The sequence below is a fragment of the Callorhinus ursinus genome, unplaced genomic scaffold, assembly GCF_003265705.2.
Source record: "Callorhinus ursinus isolate GAN/ISIS: 27379988/994484 unplaced genomic scaffold, GSC_fseal_2.0 scaffold4, whole genome shotgun sequence".
Taxonomy (NCBI): Eukaryota; Metazoa; Chordata; class Mammalia; order Carnivora; family Otariidae; genus Callorhinus; species Callorhinus ursinus.
In genome coordinates this window covers 96,374,568-96,392,997 of record NW_027397066.1, presented here as the reverse complement: position 1 = coordinate 96,392,997, position 18,430 = coordinate 96,374,568, and positions in this window count along the sequence as shown.

Sequence of the window (18,430 nt, the reverse complement as noted above, 5' to 3'; positions counted from 1 at the left end):
ACATATATATATATATATATATAAGCTGCTTTTAAAGCAGGGACTATGTTTTATATCTCCTAGCTGCTTCCAATATTCATACCACTGTGCCTTGCATTTAGAAAACACACAATTAATATGTTTTTTAAAGATTTGATTTATTTACCTTGGTGGGGAGGGGCAGAGGGAGAGGAGAGAAAGAATCTCAAGTGGTGAGCACCAAGTCCAAAGAGGGGCTTGATCCCAGGATCCCAAGATCATGACCTGAGGCGAAATCAAGAGTCAGAAGCTCAACCAACCGAGGCACCCTTAGAAAACACACAATTAATATTGATTTAATTTATTCCTATTTAACTTTTGTTCCTGGTGGTTCCTACTGTTCCCCATTACTTCTCTGACATTTAGAACACATATATATTTTAGAAAAGATTTTGTCTAGTACCTTTCCAATGCAATCAGATTAATTCAGTTTTATAAGAGAGCATTCAGCCTTCTAATAGTAACTATGACTTCAACAACCCCAATTATCTCAGTCTTCTTCTGAGATAAATGACAAGTGAGAAGAGTAGGTTTAGTTTTCTAATATCTCAACATCTTAAGTGCACCAAGATTGCCCCCTCTTATGTTGAGCAATGTCACAAGCTAACCTTGGCAGTTTCCGACTTTCACAATTTAGTTTGCTTTATCAGAAATGAGCTCTGGGCGCCTGGGTGGCTCAGTTGGTTAAGCAACTGCCTTGGACTCAGTTCATGATCCTGGAGTCCCAGGATCGAGTCCTATATCGGGCTCCTTGCTCAGCAGGGAGTCTGCTTCTCCCTCTGACCCTCTCCCCTCATGTGCGCTCTCTCTCTCTCTCTGTTTCTCTCTCTCTCAAATAAATAAATAATTTTTTTTTTTTTAAAGCATCAGACTCTTGATTTTGGCTCAGGTAATGATCTCAGCATCATGAGATCAAGACTTGTCTGGAGCCCCAGGGTTGGGTTCTGCACTGGGCGTGGAGCCTGCCTGAGATTTTTTTCTCACTCTCACTCTGCCTCTCCTCACGTTCTCTCCCTCTCTCTAAAAATAAAACAAAAAACATTAAAAAACATTAAAAAGAAGGAAAGAAAGAAAGAAAAGAGGTCTAAGTGTGAGATATGTCACAATCTGATATACAAATAAATCATCTGGGACTCAGCTGATGTTCTTACACAGATGCTCTGTTCCACTTGGTTCAGTTTCCTTGGTGTCCAAAATTTTTGTTACGTTGGAACTGGAAACAACTATAAATTTAGGGAAAATTAAAATTAAATTTTTCTGTCATTTTTCAAAGAAAACACAATTTGTTTTTTTTTAATTTTGGACTGAGGAGGATGTCATTTTCTTCTGTCTGAGCAGAAAGATGGACAGACTCCAGCAAAGACTTCTACTTCCTAAGTCAGTGAAACTTTTTCTCAATTCCACATCATTCTGTGCTCAGAGTAATGTTTAATAGTTCCCAGGAAGTCTCAAACTTTGTTCTTTGGGAAGATTGTTAGATTTCAGATCTGGTATCTTATACTTGAAGTGGATATTTCTTATTTAAATCAGTGAAAGTAAAGAGGTACAATCAAATACTAAATTCTTTTCTAACTATCCTAATATAAAATAGTCATTTTGAAAATGTCTTAAATCATAGTCTTAAAGAAAAATAAACCCATATTCTTACCATATATGTTTAATATTACAAAAAGAAGTATTTTTTCAAAATCCTAATGTACAACCCAAATCCAAATACAAATCGATTTTTGTATGTTCAGATGATTTTTGTGATGTAATGCCTTCCTTTAATCCCTTCTCTTGATGCCCAGTTTTACAGCTGTGTTCTTCAAACCTCTGTTGTTTGAGTGGACATTTCCCCAGGCTGTGGAATAAATAAGGTACTTAGTTCAGTACTCAGGTATCCCACAGCAGGTAAATAGGTGTTTGTCTTGTTTCTAAGAACAGTTTTGCCTCCGAGTGCCATGCCTTTAGTAAGTGCTTTCTGCCGTCATAACTTGCCTGGTCCTTTAGTTTCTTTTTTTTTTTTTTTTGATTCCCCATAATGCCACACATTATGGCTGAAGTATACAACTGAGATTTGTCCATATGTGGAATCAGTCCAGAAACCCAAAATCATAGCTCCGGGAGGTATCATGTGTAAAATGCCCTCATGATTTACTTAGGCTGACATCAAAGTCATCCATCTTCTTCAGACAGTGTGTTATTGCCAAGAGTCCAAGTCAGCATCCTCAGCATTGTTACTTTCTCAGCAGGAGAGTTTTGTCCCCTGGTCTAGGTGTCCCCCATCTGTGGTGAACTGGCCAGTTATCTGCCCATCTGGGTCATGGGATTTAACAAGCTTTATATCTTCCTTGATCATGCATCTTGGCTTTGAGTTAAATAAGCTAAAGTACGGGATGCAACAGTATTGACTATAGGAAATGGCTATTTGAAAGGTGGATAGTATTAGAGTAAAAGTCTGGGAGTAGGGGGGAAAAAGACTGTTTCATTTTGTTGAATTGGAAAGCATATTTAGTATAAATGGAAGGGATGAACTTTGAATCCTAGAGGGCATTCAATGTTCACTGACTTGGGGTCTTTTAAATAAGTTTCTAGTTTGATATCCTGCACAAGAGGTCTCCTTTCTCTCCCTTATTTAGGGAGGAATTATTCTTTACGTAAAAGTCACAAATAATATGATCGATTGATAAAGATAAAAGCTGAAGTTATGGGTTATTGAAATTCTACTTTTACTGGAGGCAAACAGAAACTAAACAAAGCAAAACTGGGTCCTCATCAGTGTTGTGTGGAGGACACTGATGTCCTCATCAGTGACATCAGTCACTGTGTTGTGATGTGTTCTGTCTCATGCCCCAAGTTCTTCCACTAGTTGCCTTTTTTTCTCTACCGTTTGGAGTCTTCCGTCACTTGCTTTCTAAACTGTGTGCAAGGCTTTTGTGGTTAAGTAGTAGAAAGGGTAAGGTCGGATGTGTAGACTCCATCTTGTTCAAAACCAGAAGAGCAGTTATGTTTTACAGGGGCATAAACACGAGGAAGTGCAGGCCTTCTGAAACTCCGATCCCTGTCTCCTCCACAGAGTAAGGCCACTGCACTGGGTTTAGCTTCTACTTCTTATCCAAGGCTCAGAAACTGCCTCTGGGCTCTAAGGTGAAATGCCCCGCCTCGATTCTTTGCTTTCTTCCTCTCACTCATCATATAGTCCTCCCTTGCCTGTTGACAAAATACAAAATCTCCTTTTCATATATTTGCCAGTTTTTCTAGTTCTTTTTTTTTTTTTTCCTTGGGCAGGGAATTCCCTACAGTTAATTCTTCATGGATAGAAGCAGAAGGACTCCTAACTAGTGTCATTTTAATTAAACTTACTTGCCAGTCCTTGACCTACGAATGCCAGCTTTCATTTTCATAGATCCTCTACTTGAAGTTGGGACTTTGATTCTGTCATTAGGAGGAAGGAAGCATTAGGAGGGGAGTTACAGATGTTTTCAGTCAGTACTTAATTAAGCATCGCTACTGGCTCGAGGGTGGCTTTTGATAACTGTAGAGCCATTGCACCACGTAAGTTTCACCATAGGCAAAGCGTTGCGCCTCTGAATGCACTTTCTTACCTTTATGATAGTTTTGAGCCAGCAGGTTAGAATGCAATGAATTGTAAATCTGGAAATACACCAGCAAAATGGGAAAATTCAGTAAATGATACATATTTACAGTTCCTGCTCATGGTGTGTTCAGTAGAAAAACAGATAAAATCTATGGAAAATCCCTTTGTCTCACTCTACTTTCTTTTCTCCCAGGCCACATAAAGTCTAAGTCAGTCAGCTAAGTGTACAGAAGTTTTCTTTTTTCTGCATTACAATTATCTTTTATCTTTCTTGGGAAAGTTACAGAATATATCTATAGGTATCACATCTACCTATCTTGAGCTGGTATTTTTCATAGCCCTATTTTGTATGTTTAAATGGAAATGGAGATCTTTTTTAGGGCTCAGAGTGGTTAGAAAAATATAACAGATTTTTTTTCCTTGTGCTTGTAAATATGCTAGGACAGATGATTGTATAGTGACAGTTTTTCACACTAAACTAGGAGAAGGGCTCAATTAATTTCTGTAATTATATCAAATTCTGCACAGACAGCCCTAATGCACTTATGCTGCTTTTAATCACCAGCCCCATTCACATTTATAATGTTTCCAGTACAGTGTAAAAGAAATAGCATGGGCATTTAAGATAAATATACTCGAGTTTAATTCTTGGCTCAGTAACATAACTCACAAGTGAGCCAGAGTGCATACATGTACACACACACACACACACGCACATGTGTACACACACATATATTCAGAGAGTGCTGTATCTATTACTTATAAAAATAACGGAGATGGGGCGCCTGGGTGACTCAGTCTTTAAGCGTCTGCCTTCGGCTCAGGTCATGATCCCTGGGATCGAGGCCCGCATCGGGCTCCCTGCTCTGCAGGGAGTCTGCTTCTCCCTCTCCCGCTCCCCCTGCTTATGTTCCCTTTCTTGCTGTGTTTCTCTCTGTCAAATAAATAAAATCTTAAAAAAAATTAAAAAAAAGAAAAGGGAGATAATATAGTACTGTATATTATATTAAGGTACCCATTATAGTGAGCACATTGTAATTCTTATACCTGATAGATAATATTATGAGTATTATTTAATTTTATGAATTTATAAAGGCTAAAATAGAACATTTTTAGTGATTCTAGAAACTCAAAATTTTCCATAAATTCACTTCTAACAGCTCATACTGTATCTACTAAGATGAACTGAGATATTGGTGAAGCACTAAGTCTACCTGGCCTTACCAATGCTGTGGGCAGTCACCTGCTGCTGTCTTCTTTTGTCGTGACTCAGGAGTCATGTTTTCCCAGCCGAAGTGAGCATTAGAACATGTAATTGTTCATACGTTAACTTAATCCTGCAAATATTTAGTGAATAGCTACGAAAATTGTAATAAACAGATGTTGATACCTTTTATAAGAATGGATAATCTAGGATTTTACTCTAATTCTATAAAATAGAAGGGAGATCTTTTGTCTTGGGTATCTATCGTAGGCTAGGACTTTTACATAGATTATCTCACTTACTTCTCTACTAAGCAGTGAGAGAGATGTAGTTTTCCCACTTTCTAGATCAGGAAACCAGCTAAGAGGTTAAGTTACTCATTCAAGGTCACACAAGGGGTGCCTGGGTGGCTCAGTCCATTAAGCGTCTGCCTTTGGCTCAGGTCAAGATCTCAGGGTCCTGGGATCGAGTCCTGCAGCAGGCTCCCTGCTCTATGGGGAGCCTGCTTCTCCCTCTCCCTCTGCCCCACCCCCTGGCTCATGCTCTGTCTCTCAGATAAATAAATAAAACCTTAAAAAAAAAAGGCACATAAGTAGTGTGATTTAACTAGTTGAAGGAGTTTGTTTATATTTGGAAGAATTACAATATTACATGGACTATATAATTCTTATTATTGCCACTCTTTTCAATGCTTATGTTTTAATTGTGTTCCTCTAAAGGTTAAAGGCTTTGGATGTATGCTCAATATAGATCTTTGCTTTACTCAGCGGCAAGATTCTGACTAGTAGCTTAAACCCTGAAGAAGCATTTTCCTCCTTTTCATAGATTTAATAGCAGTCTTTTCTCCCTAGGTGTCCTTTTCTAGTGATATAAAGGTGTGGTATTTCTTTTATAGATAACAAAACACAAGATCAAAATGTGCAGAAGTAAAATAAATGGTCGATGAAGATTATCTATTGTCCTGAGGCGGCGCGTTGGCAGCAATTTGGTTTGCTTTAGTGCAGGATTTGCAGGCATCCCGCTCCCTGACGGTGAAGTTAGTGAGCTTTGGCAGCGGCTGCAAAAGCACCTTCTGGTGATTAAATCTCAGTCTCTCAGTCAGGAAACTGCCTGTGATGTCTTTTCTCACAACTACTTATGTCTCATTACAAGCCTCCTTTCTGCTCTCTAGATTCGACTCTGGCATGGCAAAGAAAAAAATGCTCACATGGCATGTTCTGTTGTTCAAGTTCCTTACCTTTATATTTAGGTTTAAAAATGTTGATATACTCATTAACAGAGAAGCAGAAAATAGAGCAAATATATTTCTGAAAAGGTTGACGATTGCACATGCCTTGAAATCCAACTATATATTCTTGAGTATCTCTATAAATTGCATTGCTTTGTTTTCACTGATACTTTTTAAACAAATAATTTATTTCAAATAGCATCTTAGCATGTATATTGCAGTGGGGCGTGCAGTCTAGATCAAAGTGTGTAGAATTTCTTAAACTTGAAATCGAATTTACATATGCATAGGCAAAAAATGTGTTGTAAAAATCTGAAAGCATTTAGTTGGATAATAAGTGCAGGTTGTCTGGATGAAGACGGGAGTGTTAGAAAAGATGTGAAGACTGAATAACATTCAGACATGTTAGTGCCGGGGGAAGCTTTTCCAGCCCCGAAGCATCATGATCCTAGATAAAGAAACACAGATAAGGTAGGACTGGGTACATTAATTTAAAGAAGCAGTAGGTCACATAAATTTTAATATGCTTCTCCCACTGATTTTTTTTCCACTTTGTCCCTATCCAGCCCTATTTCTGTTGATAAATGGATGTATGCTTCTTCTTAAATGAATTACCTCAAGAATGTTAATAGAGACACTTGTGAAACTACTCTGGAAAAAGAAACACCTCCATCTAACTAGAGTCTATTAAAGAAAATAATTTGTATGCTCACACCTACACATCCAGAACCGATCCTAGAGGAATTGTGGCTATTAATTGACGATTTGACTGGGATGGACCATCTTTCTTCAAATATATAAAATTTTCCCATTCCATACTAATTCTTATGAGCAAATAAATTTATCATTTATAATGCTGATAACTTGGGGGTAGATTACAGGTCAGTTTCTCACACCTTAGCACTGATTAACAGGTTGCTGTCTTCTTAAGAAGTTGATAAGGGAAATGTACTTTAGTGGTATATTAAAAACAAAATTTAATTGTGCTCGATATATACTGAAATAAACCATATTGAGAAGCTTCAGGTAGCTGAAAGGCAGTATGAAAATCCTGGATACATGGGGAACACCTACTAAAGGACAAGCAGCAAAATTGTCTATGCTTACTTCTTGGAGTCAGGCTGTCTGGTAACAGCGATTAAAAAATACTTGAAAACATCACGAAAATTGGGAAAAATTTTTGCCAACAATTCTTCACTCAATTTTCCTGCACTGTTCTTTCTCTCTCTTTCTCTTTTCATTTATGAAGAATCCAATTATATTTAAGTTAGACTGTGGTATTATGCAAAACTTAGTGTTTCACATTTTTCATAAACTATTTTCTTCATATCCCTCAGGTTGGATCATTTCAGTAGATTTCTCTCTAATTTCAGTTTCTTTTGCTCTCTCTGATCTCTGATAAGCCTATAAAGTAATTTTTCATTTTGATTATTTTACATTTTGGTTCTAGAGTTTTCATTTTTATTTTGTTTTGCTATTTTTATAGATTCCCCATTAAGTCAATTATTATGGTATTTTCCTTTGGTCCCCCTGTGTGTGTGTGTGTGTGTGTGTGTGTGTGTGTGTGTGTGTGTAGATCACCTCAGGTTCATAGTCCCTCAACTGCTTTTCTCTTAACCATTGGTGATTTTTCTCTGTTCCATTGCACATCTGGAAATGTTTTTTGTTTAGCTTTCTTATCTTCCTCTTAATTGTGTTGATCTTTGTTCTAGTAATCAAATAACTTACTGAACTCCAAACCCAAAAGAGTCATTGTGCATATAAGCTATAATTCTTCTGTTCTTTCAGCTTTTTACTGTGGCTTCCCACTGAGAACCTTGAAGTTTCCTTTATGCATGCAGAGTTCAGATGCAAACTAAGGATTTGGGCGGGTTCATACATATATTTGGGGGCTCTTTCTGCTACAACTCATTCCTTTATGGATTCCCTCTCAACTCCCTGCCACTCTGGTCACCTCCTAGGTCCTTCTTCTGACACCTCAAGTCAAATTCTGAGGCTTTTTGCTTAGGTTCTAGGTGCACTGAGCAGCTCGGGTTGTGGAATGCTCTCAGGAATGTTATATATTAATAACTCTCACTCAGTATAGTTCCCTTTGGTCAAGGGTCAAATACCCTCAAGTTTCTGCCTGTTTTTTTGTCACTTTCTGGTGCCCTTAGTATTTCTTTTTAAGTATTGTGCAGAGTAGGTAATTTTTCCTCTGCAAAGGTTGGTCTAATACTAATCCTCTAGTATTATCAAAATCCTTCTCCTTACCTATTGTTTTCTGACTTGGATAATTTCTATGTTATTTATCAACCTTCAAACAATTAACATTAATAATAATAATGACTATTACTACTGTATTTTGTATTTATTTAGTTCTGTAAATATTTTATATTCTTTTACCTCTGTTATTTTATATGGGGATATGCATTGTAATAAAGAAAAATAGTTAAAAGAGAAAAATCATTTTTATATTCTTTATCTTTAACAGTGTTAAAAAAGAGAGGCAAAGCAAAAATGATTTTTATTTAAATTATGAAATTGAACCAGGGAGGGGGCTACACAACAACAGTAACCAAAAATGCAAAGAAGGATAATAATTGAAGAAAATCTGGCTTAATCTTCTGAGCTTACTAGAGCCTATGACAACTGCACTGAGAATCTGTTTAAAATACATTGTCATCTTTGCACTCAACTATAAACCTTGTTTGTCTCTGGAATAATTAATGATTTATTTTTTCTTGTGTGGGACAGGTTGGACTTTTAAAAAAAATGGTAGACCTAATCAATCAATAATGGAAGTTTAATATTCTTTGGACAACACCATGAAAGTTTCCATATTCTCAGAATGTATTTTTATGCTTATTACATGTGAGAGACATAGGTAGGTTTAGTTGTTTTATAGTTAGTGTTTTTGCTATTTTAGAATTCCTAAGTTGAATACATCATTAAATAAAATTTATGTAAGATGGAAAACTTATTTAAATCGCTTTATTGAGCTCAGCATGTGGTATTCATTCTCTCTAAATTTAAATAAAGCTCCCATCTGTTCTTTTATTCAGACATCTCTGATTAAATTTTCACACAAGATAGAGATAAACACAATATATGCAAGCAAGTTATAAAAGTTCCATTAAAAGTTCACCTTCTCATTCAAATGTAATTTTAAACTTGAAATTCATTACCTAAGAGCTTTTCTCACAAGAACAGGATGTGATTTTGTCTAATTTCAAAGCAGATATTTTTTGATTCCAAGCTTTACAGGGTGCCAACAAGTGTTTGTTGTGGAAATACAGTGTTTGTTATTGTCCATTACATATTTTCTCAAAAATTTTTTATTGTTTAAAGGAAAGACCTAGGAAGACTTTGTTATATTTGGGGCTTTGGGCTTTGTCAGTTTTTATGTTTCTCATGATTTTTGAATTTCAGGAACACCAATTTATTTTATTTTCCTCGTTTGCTTGCTTTAAAGTAACCTAAAATAAGAATGACGATTGTCTTTTTTACATTTTGGAAAACATCTCCAGAAAGGTTTACTGTCTAGGAAATAACCTTACTGATCTCAATTATCCTAATTTGGGAGAATTATTTTCAAAGGATCAATTATTTTAAAAAAACTACAAAGGATCAGTTATTTTTAAGAATCAATAAAATAAATTTCAAGCATAATAATGATAATTACAATTTTTAAGGTCATCTTTGTTTAAGAGTTACTTAACATAGTTACTTCTTTTTTTTTTTTTTTAAGATTTTATTGAGGGACTCGATCCTGGGACTCCAGGATCATGACCTGAGCTGAAGGCAGTTGCTTAATCAACTGAACCACCCAGGTGCCCCTTAACATAGTTACGTTTTAATCTTACAAAGTGAATCTATAGGAATGTTTTTAATATTAGTTTTGCAGGGGGTAAAAATCAATTGTTGAAAGCATGTAACTGGTCCCAATTCTTGTAATTCAAAAATTGTTAAGTTGGAATTCAAACTCAAGCCTATTTAAATTCAAAGCCAAATACTCCTTTCATGAGTTTGTATTGGAACCCATATTAAGCACAATATCTCTCTTTTGACAGATTGAGTTAAAGCATAATACCAACCAATTTTTGAAAAAGTAGTTGTGTTTCTAACATTATTCTCCTCTACAGTATTTTGTAAGCTTATGCTGTTATTTCTTTTTTTTTTTTTAAGATTTTATTTATTTATTTGAGAGAGAGAATGAGATAGAGAGAGAGCATGAGAGGGGAAAGGGTCAGAGGGAGAAGCAGACTTCCTGCTGAGCAGGGAGCCCGATGTGGGACTCGATCCCGGGACTCCAGGACCATGACCTGAGCCGAAGGCAGTCGCTTAACCAACTGAGCCACCCAGGCGCCCCAACTTATGCTGTTATTTCTGTTGGAGAGTGAAATGGAAGAAACTGAGAGAAGAGGCAGATCCTAGATTTCTGAGTACTTGCCTGGAATCTCCACTCTGAAGGGGAGATAGGTAATTGGCAGATTTCTTTACAAAATGCCAATGATTATATGATTTTATATATATATATATATAATTTTTTTTCTTCACCTTTGTTAGCACTCCAACCTACCTGACATCCCTTGGCAGAGTTGGAAATTTTCCAGATTCAGTCTTGTAAAGAACAAGATGAGTTGGTAATCATAGTATGTCTTAGCTGAGTGACATGCCCTGCACATTGTGGCCTGTAAGAGAATAGGCTTTTTTTGGGTAACTAATACAATGCAACCATTGATACTATTGATTTCTTTTGAGTTTTTGGAGATTTGTGTATGGAAAATAACATTTTCAAAAATAATCACAGAATAGAAATAGAATACACAAAAATTTAGATACTACTATGATCATAGAGAACTGATTTTATTTATAATATAAAAAGGTATATATGGAAGAGTGGGTTTTGTGTTTTAACATAGATAAGTTGGAAGACCACAGATTTAGCTTAAAAGTGGAGCCACATATTAAGACACTGTTAATTTGCCTTAATTCTACTGTCTTTAATTCCATCTTCCATTTATGACTGAAAATAGTATCACTGTTTCTGATCCTTAATCAAGTTCAATTCTAAAGAAAAAAAAGGCTATTTCTAAAATCAAATTACAAGCCATCTTTGGCTCTAGCATTAACTTGAAGATCCTAGGATATTAAAAAAAATAATTTGAAGTTCTGAATTAATTTCCCTTTCTTCCAAACTGTCAGTTGGGTGCCTTTTCTATTAGTAATTATACCTATCTAATTCAATTAACAAACTTAACACTCTCTTATTCCTAAAATAATGCTTTTGCTAAATTCTGTTTAGCTGATATTTTTAAATTAATGGTCCTTTTTCACTCTCATCAGTTATAGAATGTTACTATTCTTTTACAGCTAACTGGTTTTTTACTTAGTCTCTCTGTTTCCTGAGGAACTGATCCAGCAAGGTCATCAATTTTTCTACCATGAGGAATTAATTGACTAAACAATACATCAGTCTAGAAAGCATGCCTGTTCAGTTCTACTCTTGTTTGTTTATAAGAGTTATCACTGCTGTTCGGAGATACTAGGGAATGATATTTGTATTGTTAAACAAGTCCAGCACTTACAGCTTTGAGACTTTAAATAAGCTAAAGAACTTGACTACATATGTTTCCTCATGTGCAGAAATTAAATATTAACATCATTACCCTTAACTAGTCTGAAATTATTAAATGTGATGATTTGTGTAAAATGTTTAACAAATATTTGGCACATTGAAAGTGTTTAATAAATGTTAGATAATATTGTTGGTTTATTATTGCTATATTTTGTTATTATTTTTATATCAAGTTCCAAGGTTTCCCCTCCAAATAACTCTCTGGGATACACCCTGAGTTTTGTTTTTTTTTTTAAGATTTTATATATTTATTTGTCAGAGAGAGAGAGCGCGCGCGCATGCGAGCAAGTGCTCCCACACAAGCAGAGGGAGGGGCAGGAGGGAGAAGCAGGCTCCCTGCTGAGCAAGGAGCCTGCTTCTGCGCTGCTCCATCCCTGAACCCTGAGATCATGCCATGACCCGAAGGTAGATGTTTAACCGATTGAGCCACCCAGGCGTCCTTACACCTTAAATCTAATAAAAATCTTTTGAATTTAAGGTATTAAACTATAATACTATGAGGCAATAATTTTCTGGGCTTTAACATCTGCCCTGGATTTTTCCTACAGTGTGCATGTTTACTATTTAAAAATATATACTCAAAAATTGTAGATATAAAACATATGTGTATATAAGCAACTACAAACTCATTTACATAAATGATGGCAGATTTTTTTTTCTGGAATGTGTTATAACTTGTTCTGCCTGAAAATAGGGCAGAATATGAGATGTTATCTGAGGTTCTTTCAGCATCAAATACATAAACATATGCAATTTCTGTAAACTAATAAGAACCACTTCTCATTTGGGTGTCTTGTAAGTTTAAAGAGGCATTTTGTTTACTTAGAGAGATTTGAATGATGAATTAAATGAATGTTTCAGGACATGCTCCTATTATATGTCTATTCTTTCCTGAAGAGCAACAGTAATTGTGCAGGGCTGTAACATTATGAAATATTAAAATTAATAGGATTATATTGTAAAAATGTTTATGACAATAAATATATAAATATAACAAATGGATAATTTTCTACACAATTTACCAAAACTACCATAAGAAGTAAAAATGTATAACATCCTTATATCTCTTAAGGACATTGAATCTGTACTGGAAAATTACTCCCTTGCCCCAAAATAAAACAAACCAAACAAACACATCAAAGGCAAGATGGTCAGCTTCACTGATAAATCTTTTCAAACATTCAAGGAAGAAATAATGCTGATCTCATACAAATTCTTTCTGAGAATCAAAGTTAGTTTACAAATTTAGTTCATGAGATCAACTAAAACTCAAAAAACATGTTATAAGAAATTATGTAATTAAGTGCAAGCTAACTCTCATAGACATAGATGTAAAAACCCTAAATAGAAACAAATAAGATCTAACAATATATAAAAAGGGTGATTAATTATGTCCAGGATATTTCCAGGAGTGTGAGTGGGCTTTACCACTGGAAGATCAGTCAGTAGAACGCACCACATTTATAGGATAAAGGGAGAGAAAGACAATTGTCTTGTAGATGCTGGGAATATATTTAATTAGGTTCAGCACCCATATATGATAACTATTCTCAATTAACTTGTAATAGAGAGACTAACCAGATAAGGGGTATCTATATCTATTTTTACTTATCATCTATTCCTACCTCTTGCTACCTATCAATCTTTTAAAAACTACAGACAACATTAAAGTCACTGGCAAAATTCTAATGCATGTCTTTTGATGGCAGACGGAGATATTGTGGGTTGCTGGAGGGGAGGTGGGTGAGGGATGGGGTAACTGAGTGATGGGCATTAAGGAGGGCACTTGATGTAATAAGCACTGGATATTATATGCAACTGATGAATCACTGAATTCTACCTGTGAAACTAATAATTCAGTGTATGTTAACTAAATTGAATTTAAATTAAAAAAAAATGTTTTACTGGAAATCCCTGCTAATGAAATAACACAAGGGAAAAGTGGCATAAACATTGGAAAGGAATGGTAAGACCTGTCTTTATACACAAATTTTTTGTTGTTTCTACATAAAAAAAATCAGATTTTAATTATGTTTTGTAAGATTCTCAGACTCAATGATAACATCAAAATCAATTATATTGCATCAGCAAAAATATAAAATAGGAAAATTTAAAAAAATGTTTAAATATATAAAATTATATTACATCAGAAAAACATAAAATTAAATATAAAAATTCCATTTTTAATTGCATATAACATAATAGTTCAAAACTATTGAATACAAAGACATATCTTGAGAAAAGCATCAGAGATCTCTAAAACTTAAACTACAAAATATTTCTGAGAAAAAGTCATCCTAAAATTGGAAACATATACCTTGTTAATTGATTGATTCCATATTATTAAGATCCATAGTCTATGTTGATATTATCCTCAAATTAATATATAGATTGAATATAATCCAAGTAATATTTTAAGCACTATTTACATGGAAATTAACACATAAAATTACCATTCTAATTTGAGAAGACAGAAAATTGGACATTCCTCTCTATATTAAGGATATTAATCATGTAATTACCCTCCCTCACCAAAAGTAAACTCTTTAAGGCCTGATAATCTCATTGGTATTTCAATAAAAAAATTAAGGAATGTGAAAGCTTAGAACTTATATAGAAAGCAAAGGACTTAGAATAGGTAATGCAAATTAGAAAAGCAAGAATAATATTGGAAAAATTATATTATGCTTTTCAAGGCTTACTTTAAAGCTTTGGTAAGACAGTGCATTATTAGTGCAAGATAAGACAAATTGACAAATGGAACAAATAAAAGAGATACTCAAATATATTCACTTAATTTATGGCAAAAGAGACACTGCAATTCATTTGGGGAAAGAATCAGTTCAATAAATTTGGCAGGAGCAACATTGACTTCTACCTCATATAAAATGAAAATATTAATTTTATATGGATAATAGATACAAACATGAAGGTAAAACAATAAAGATTATAGATTATAGATATAGAAGTTAAAGATTATAGAAGTAAACATAGGAGATATCTTTATGATATTGTATAATCCAAAATATGTTATGCAAGTTACAAAGAGTACTAGACAAAAATTGATAAAACAGGACTTCATTGAATTTAAGAACTTCAATTCATCAAAATATAGTTCTCAGAAGCAAAGAGGCAAGTCACAGTCTTCAAGAAAATATTTCAAATTTATATATGAGAAAAGATTACTATCCAGAATATGTAAATAACCAATACAAACAGGGAAGAAAATATCTAATTTATATATGGGGCACAAGTCTTGAAAATACAGTTAACTAAAGACAATCTCCAAATAGCCAATAAACCTAAGAAATCATGCTTGATACCATTAATTATTGGGGAAATGAAAATGAAAACTGCAGTGAAATAGTACTACAAATCCCAGAATGGATAAAATTCTAAAAGTTAACAAGTTTAAATATTAGCAAGGACATAGAGCCACTTGCAATCTTCTAATTTGTGGAAGTGCAAATCGACTTAAAAAAAAAAAACTTTGGAAATCTCATATATGATACTTACTAAAACTAAGCATTTTCCTATTCCATGCACCAGGAATGTCATTCCTATCTGTATGTCTGAAAAGAAATTCTTGCATTTGGCTATCAAAGACACATAAAATATTGTTCACTGCAGCTTTTGTCTTCCTAATAGCACCAAACTGAAAACAAATAATTGCTGTCAAAAGGAAAATGGAAACTGGAACAAATCTAAATGCCTGTGAAAGGAAGAATGCATCAGTAAATGCATATGAATAGAATGCTATCTTATACAAAAATAAGTAAATAAATGTACTTACATGCACAATAACCTGCCAAGTGTCAGAGACAGTATGCTGAGCAAAAGAAATTATATAAAATGAGTCTATCTTGTATTATTCAAATTTAAATAAATCTCGAGAATAAGTCACTAATACATAGCGGTGATAGAAGCCAGAACAAAGAAGACAGACAGACATAGGTAAATGAAGAAACTCTCAGATGTGGTGAAAATGTTTTACATCTTGATAACTTTAGCTGTGGTACAGGTGCATACATAAAACACTTATTAATATGTGTACAAAAAACATGTTTACAAATTACAAATTTATATAGTGCCAATTTCAGTTAATTACAAATTAATTTGTTTTTCATTCCTTTAGTTATAAATGTTAAACACACAGAAGTCTATTTTCAGAGATCCTAAACAAAAGATAGCCAATGCTAATTTGGAACAATTACATATTGAACAATGGATATCTGATTATAGATCCTGGACTGAAAATGCCCGTTACATTCCATCATGTTCAGAAGCTGAGGTTTTCCTTTTTTGACTCCAAACCCAAATAAGGAATCCAAGTCCTCTCTCTGTAGGGGTTTACAGTCTTCTAGAAGTATACTGTCTAGTGATAGGCTGAAAGATATTTCCATCATTAAGAACAGCTTGTTACTTAATTTTGCCTGCTTTTCCCCACTTTGAAGACTCCACTCCCTGCACATCCTCTGCTCTCATTTCAGATGCTTTTCCACGTCCTCCTGCCCCTCCTCCATATCCAGCGTTAGCTTTTCTTTGGGCAGATAAACAGTGGTTCCTAAGCAGCATCAGATTATATCGATCTTATGGGAAATACAAATGTTTTTCAATATACTTATTTTTGTTTTGTTACTAACTACAGTTGCCATCAGAATGCCAGTATGGGAACTAAATGCACAAAACATAAATTTAACAGCAGGTTAGTATTTTGAGATATAATCAGTCCATACTTGAGTTTCTCTTCACCTCTGGGATGGCCAATTCACTCTGCATCTCACACAGTAAAAACCCCAGGGATTTTACAAGTCCTTTAGTCGGAGTCATGGGAACTTGAATATAGCATGTATCTACTTTCTTTGTTTCTCCTGTTTGGGATATAAACCTTTGAAAGGGTTTTTGATAGAATCATACCTGCATATACACTACTTACCAAGGACCTCAGGGGTTGTGAAAAACTGAGACCCTACTGTACCCTGTATTTCCACCTGAATTATTGCACAAACCAAGGTCCCACAATCGGTACTAAAAATGCTGTCACTTCTAAGCATTCTTCCCAGCCCAGGCAGCAATGTGGATTTATTGCCTGCAGTTGAAGATTTAGTTATGATTTAGCACAACGGAAATATAAGCAACTTTTGGGTTTCCCAACTGTGTTTTTTAAGTTGACAGGATGTACAGACAGGTCAATAACTTTTTTTTTTTTTTTTGTCTAATGCACGTGTTCCCTTACACAAAGAATTTAGTAGCCTGTAGCCTGTAGACCTGTGATAGTCAAATTTTATCATGTATCAGTATCACTTTGAGGATTTGTTAATAAAACAGATTTCTGAGCCCAAGTAATAGAGTCCCTGAGTGAATAATGTGTTTGGTGGTGAGATAGGATGAGAATTCACTTTACCAGTAAGTAAATAGGTGATGTTGATACTGTGGTTCCAAGAACCATACTTTAAAACCCACCACTCAGGGCTCATACTTTCTCTCTCACAAGTTATTTTCAACTATTGTGAAAGTGCTGGCATTTCTGTGACTGATCTTGGTCAATTTTTGAAGCATATTCCGCTCCCACCCCACCATGTAACTTCTCTTACATTTTGTAATTTTACTGTGATTATATAAGAAAAAAAGTGTATTATTTCTTTGGGAATACATACTGAAAACAAAGCGATGGTGATATATGTTGTATACAATGTGTACTCAAATTTGAGGGAGGTGCAAAGAGAGATAGGGGCTGAGATGAATGATGAAACAAAAAGCAAATGTATAAATGTTAAACATTAGTGAATTTGGGTAAACAGATTTCTGTGTTCAATTCTTACAAATTTTCCATAAGTTTGAAATTATCTCAGATAATTAGTTGCAAAAATAGAAATCTTGAGACCTATACTTTTAATAATAATATTTATGTTCTTCATTAAAAGATGATTCATTTTTTAAATTTTATTATGTTAATCACCACACATTACATCATTAGTTTTTGATGTAGTGTTCCATGATTCATTGTTTGAGTATAACACCTGGTGCTCCATTCAGTACGTGCCCTCTTTAATACCCACCATCGGGCTAACGTATCCCCCCAGCCCCCCTCCCCTCTAGAACCCTCAGTTTGGTTCTCAGAGTCCATAGTCTCTCATGGAGAGAGAAAGAGCACAAGCTGGGGGAGGGGCAGAGGGAGAGGGAGGAGAGAGAGAGAAGCAGATACCCCACTGAGCAGGAGCCCAACACAGGGCTTGATCCCACAGCCCCAAGATCATGACCTGAGCTGAAATCAAGAGTCGAGTATTTAACCAACTAAGCCACACAGGCCCCCCAATTGTATTTATGTTCTATCACTTCTGCAACAAAATGCCACAAACTTAGTGGCTTAAAACAACACACATTTATGATCTTATAATTCTGTGAGTCATAAATCCAACAATTTGCAGAGCTAAAATCAAGGTGTGGGTGGGACTGTGCGGCTTTCTGGAAGACGGAGAAAATCCCACTGTTTTCCTGCTTTTAGAGATCACCTACACTCCTTGGCTCGTGGCCCCCTTCCTCCATCTTCAAAGCCAGCAATAGTGAGTTGCATCCTTCTCATATCAAATAATTTTGACATCTAACTGCTTCCCTCTCCCTCTTACAAAAGCTCCTGTGATTACATTGTGTTTACTTGAACAATCCAGGATGAACTTTCCATGTCAACATCCTCTGATTAGCAACCTTAACGTCATCCAGATTCTCATAAATTCTGCTTTCCACATAACTACAGGAGAACAAAACTGCCAACCTTTCTGT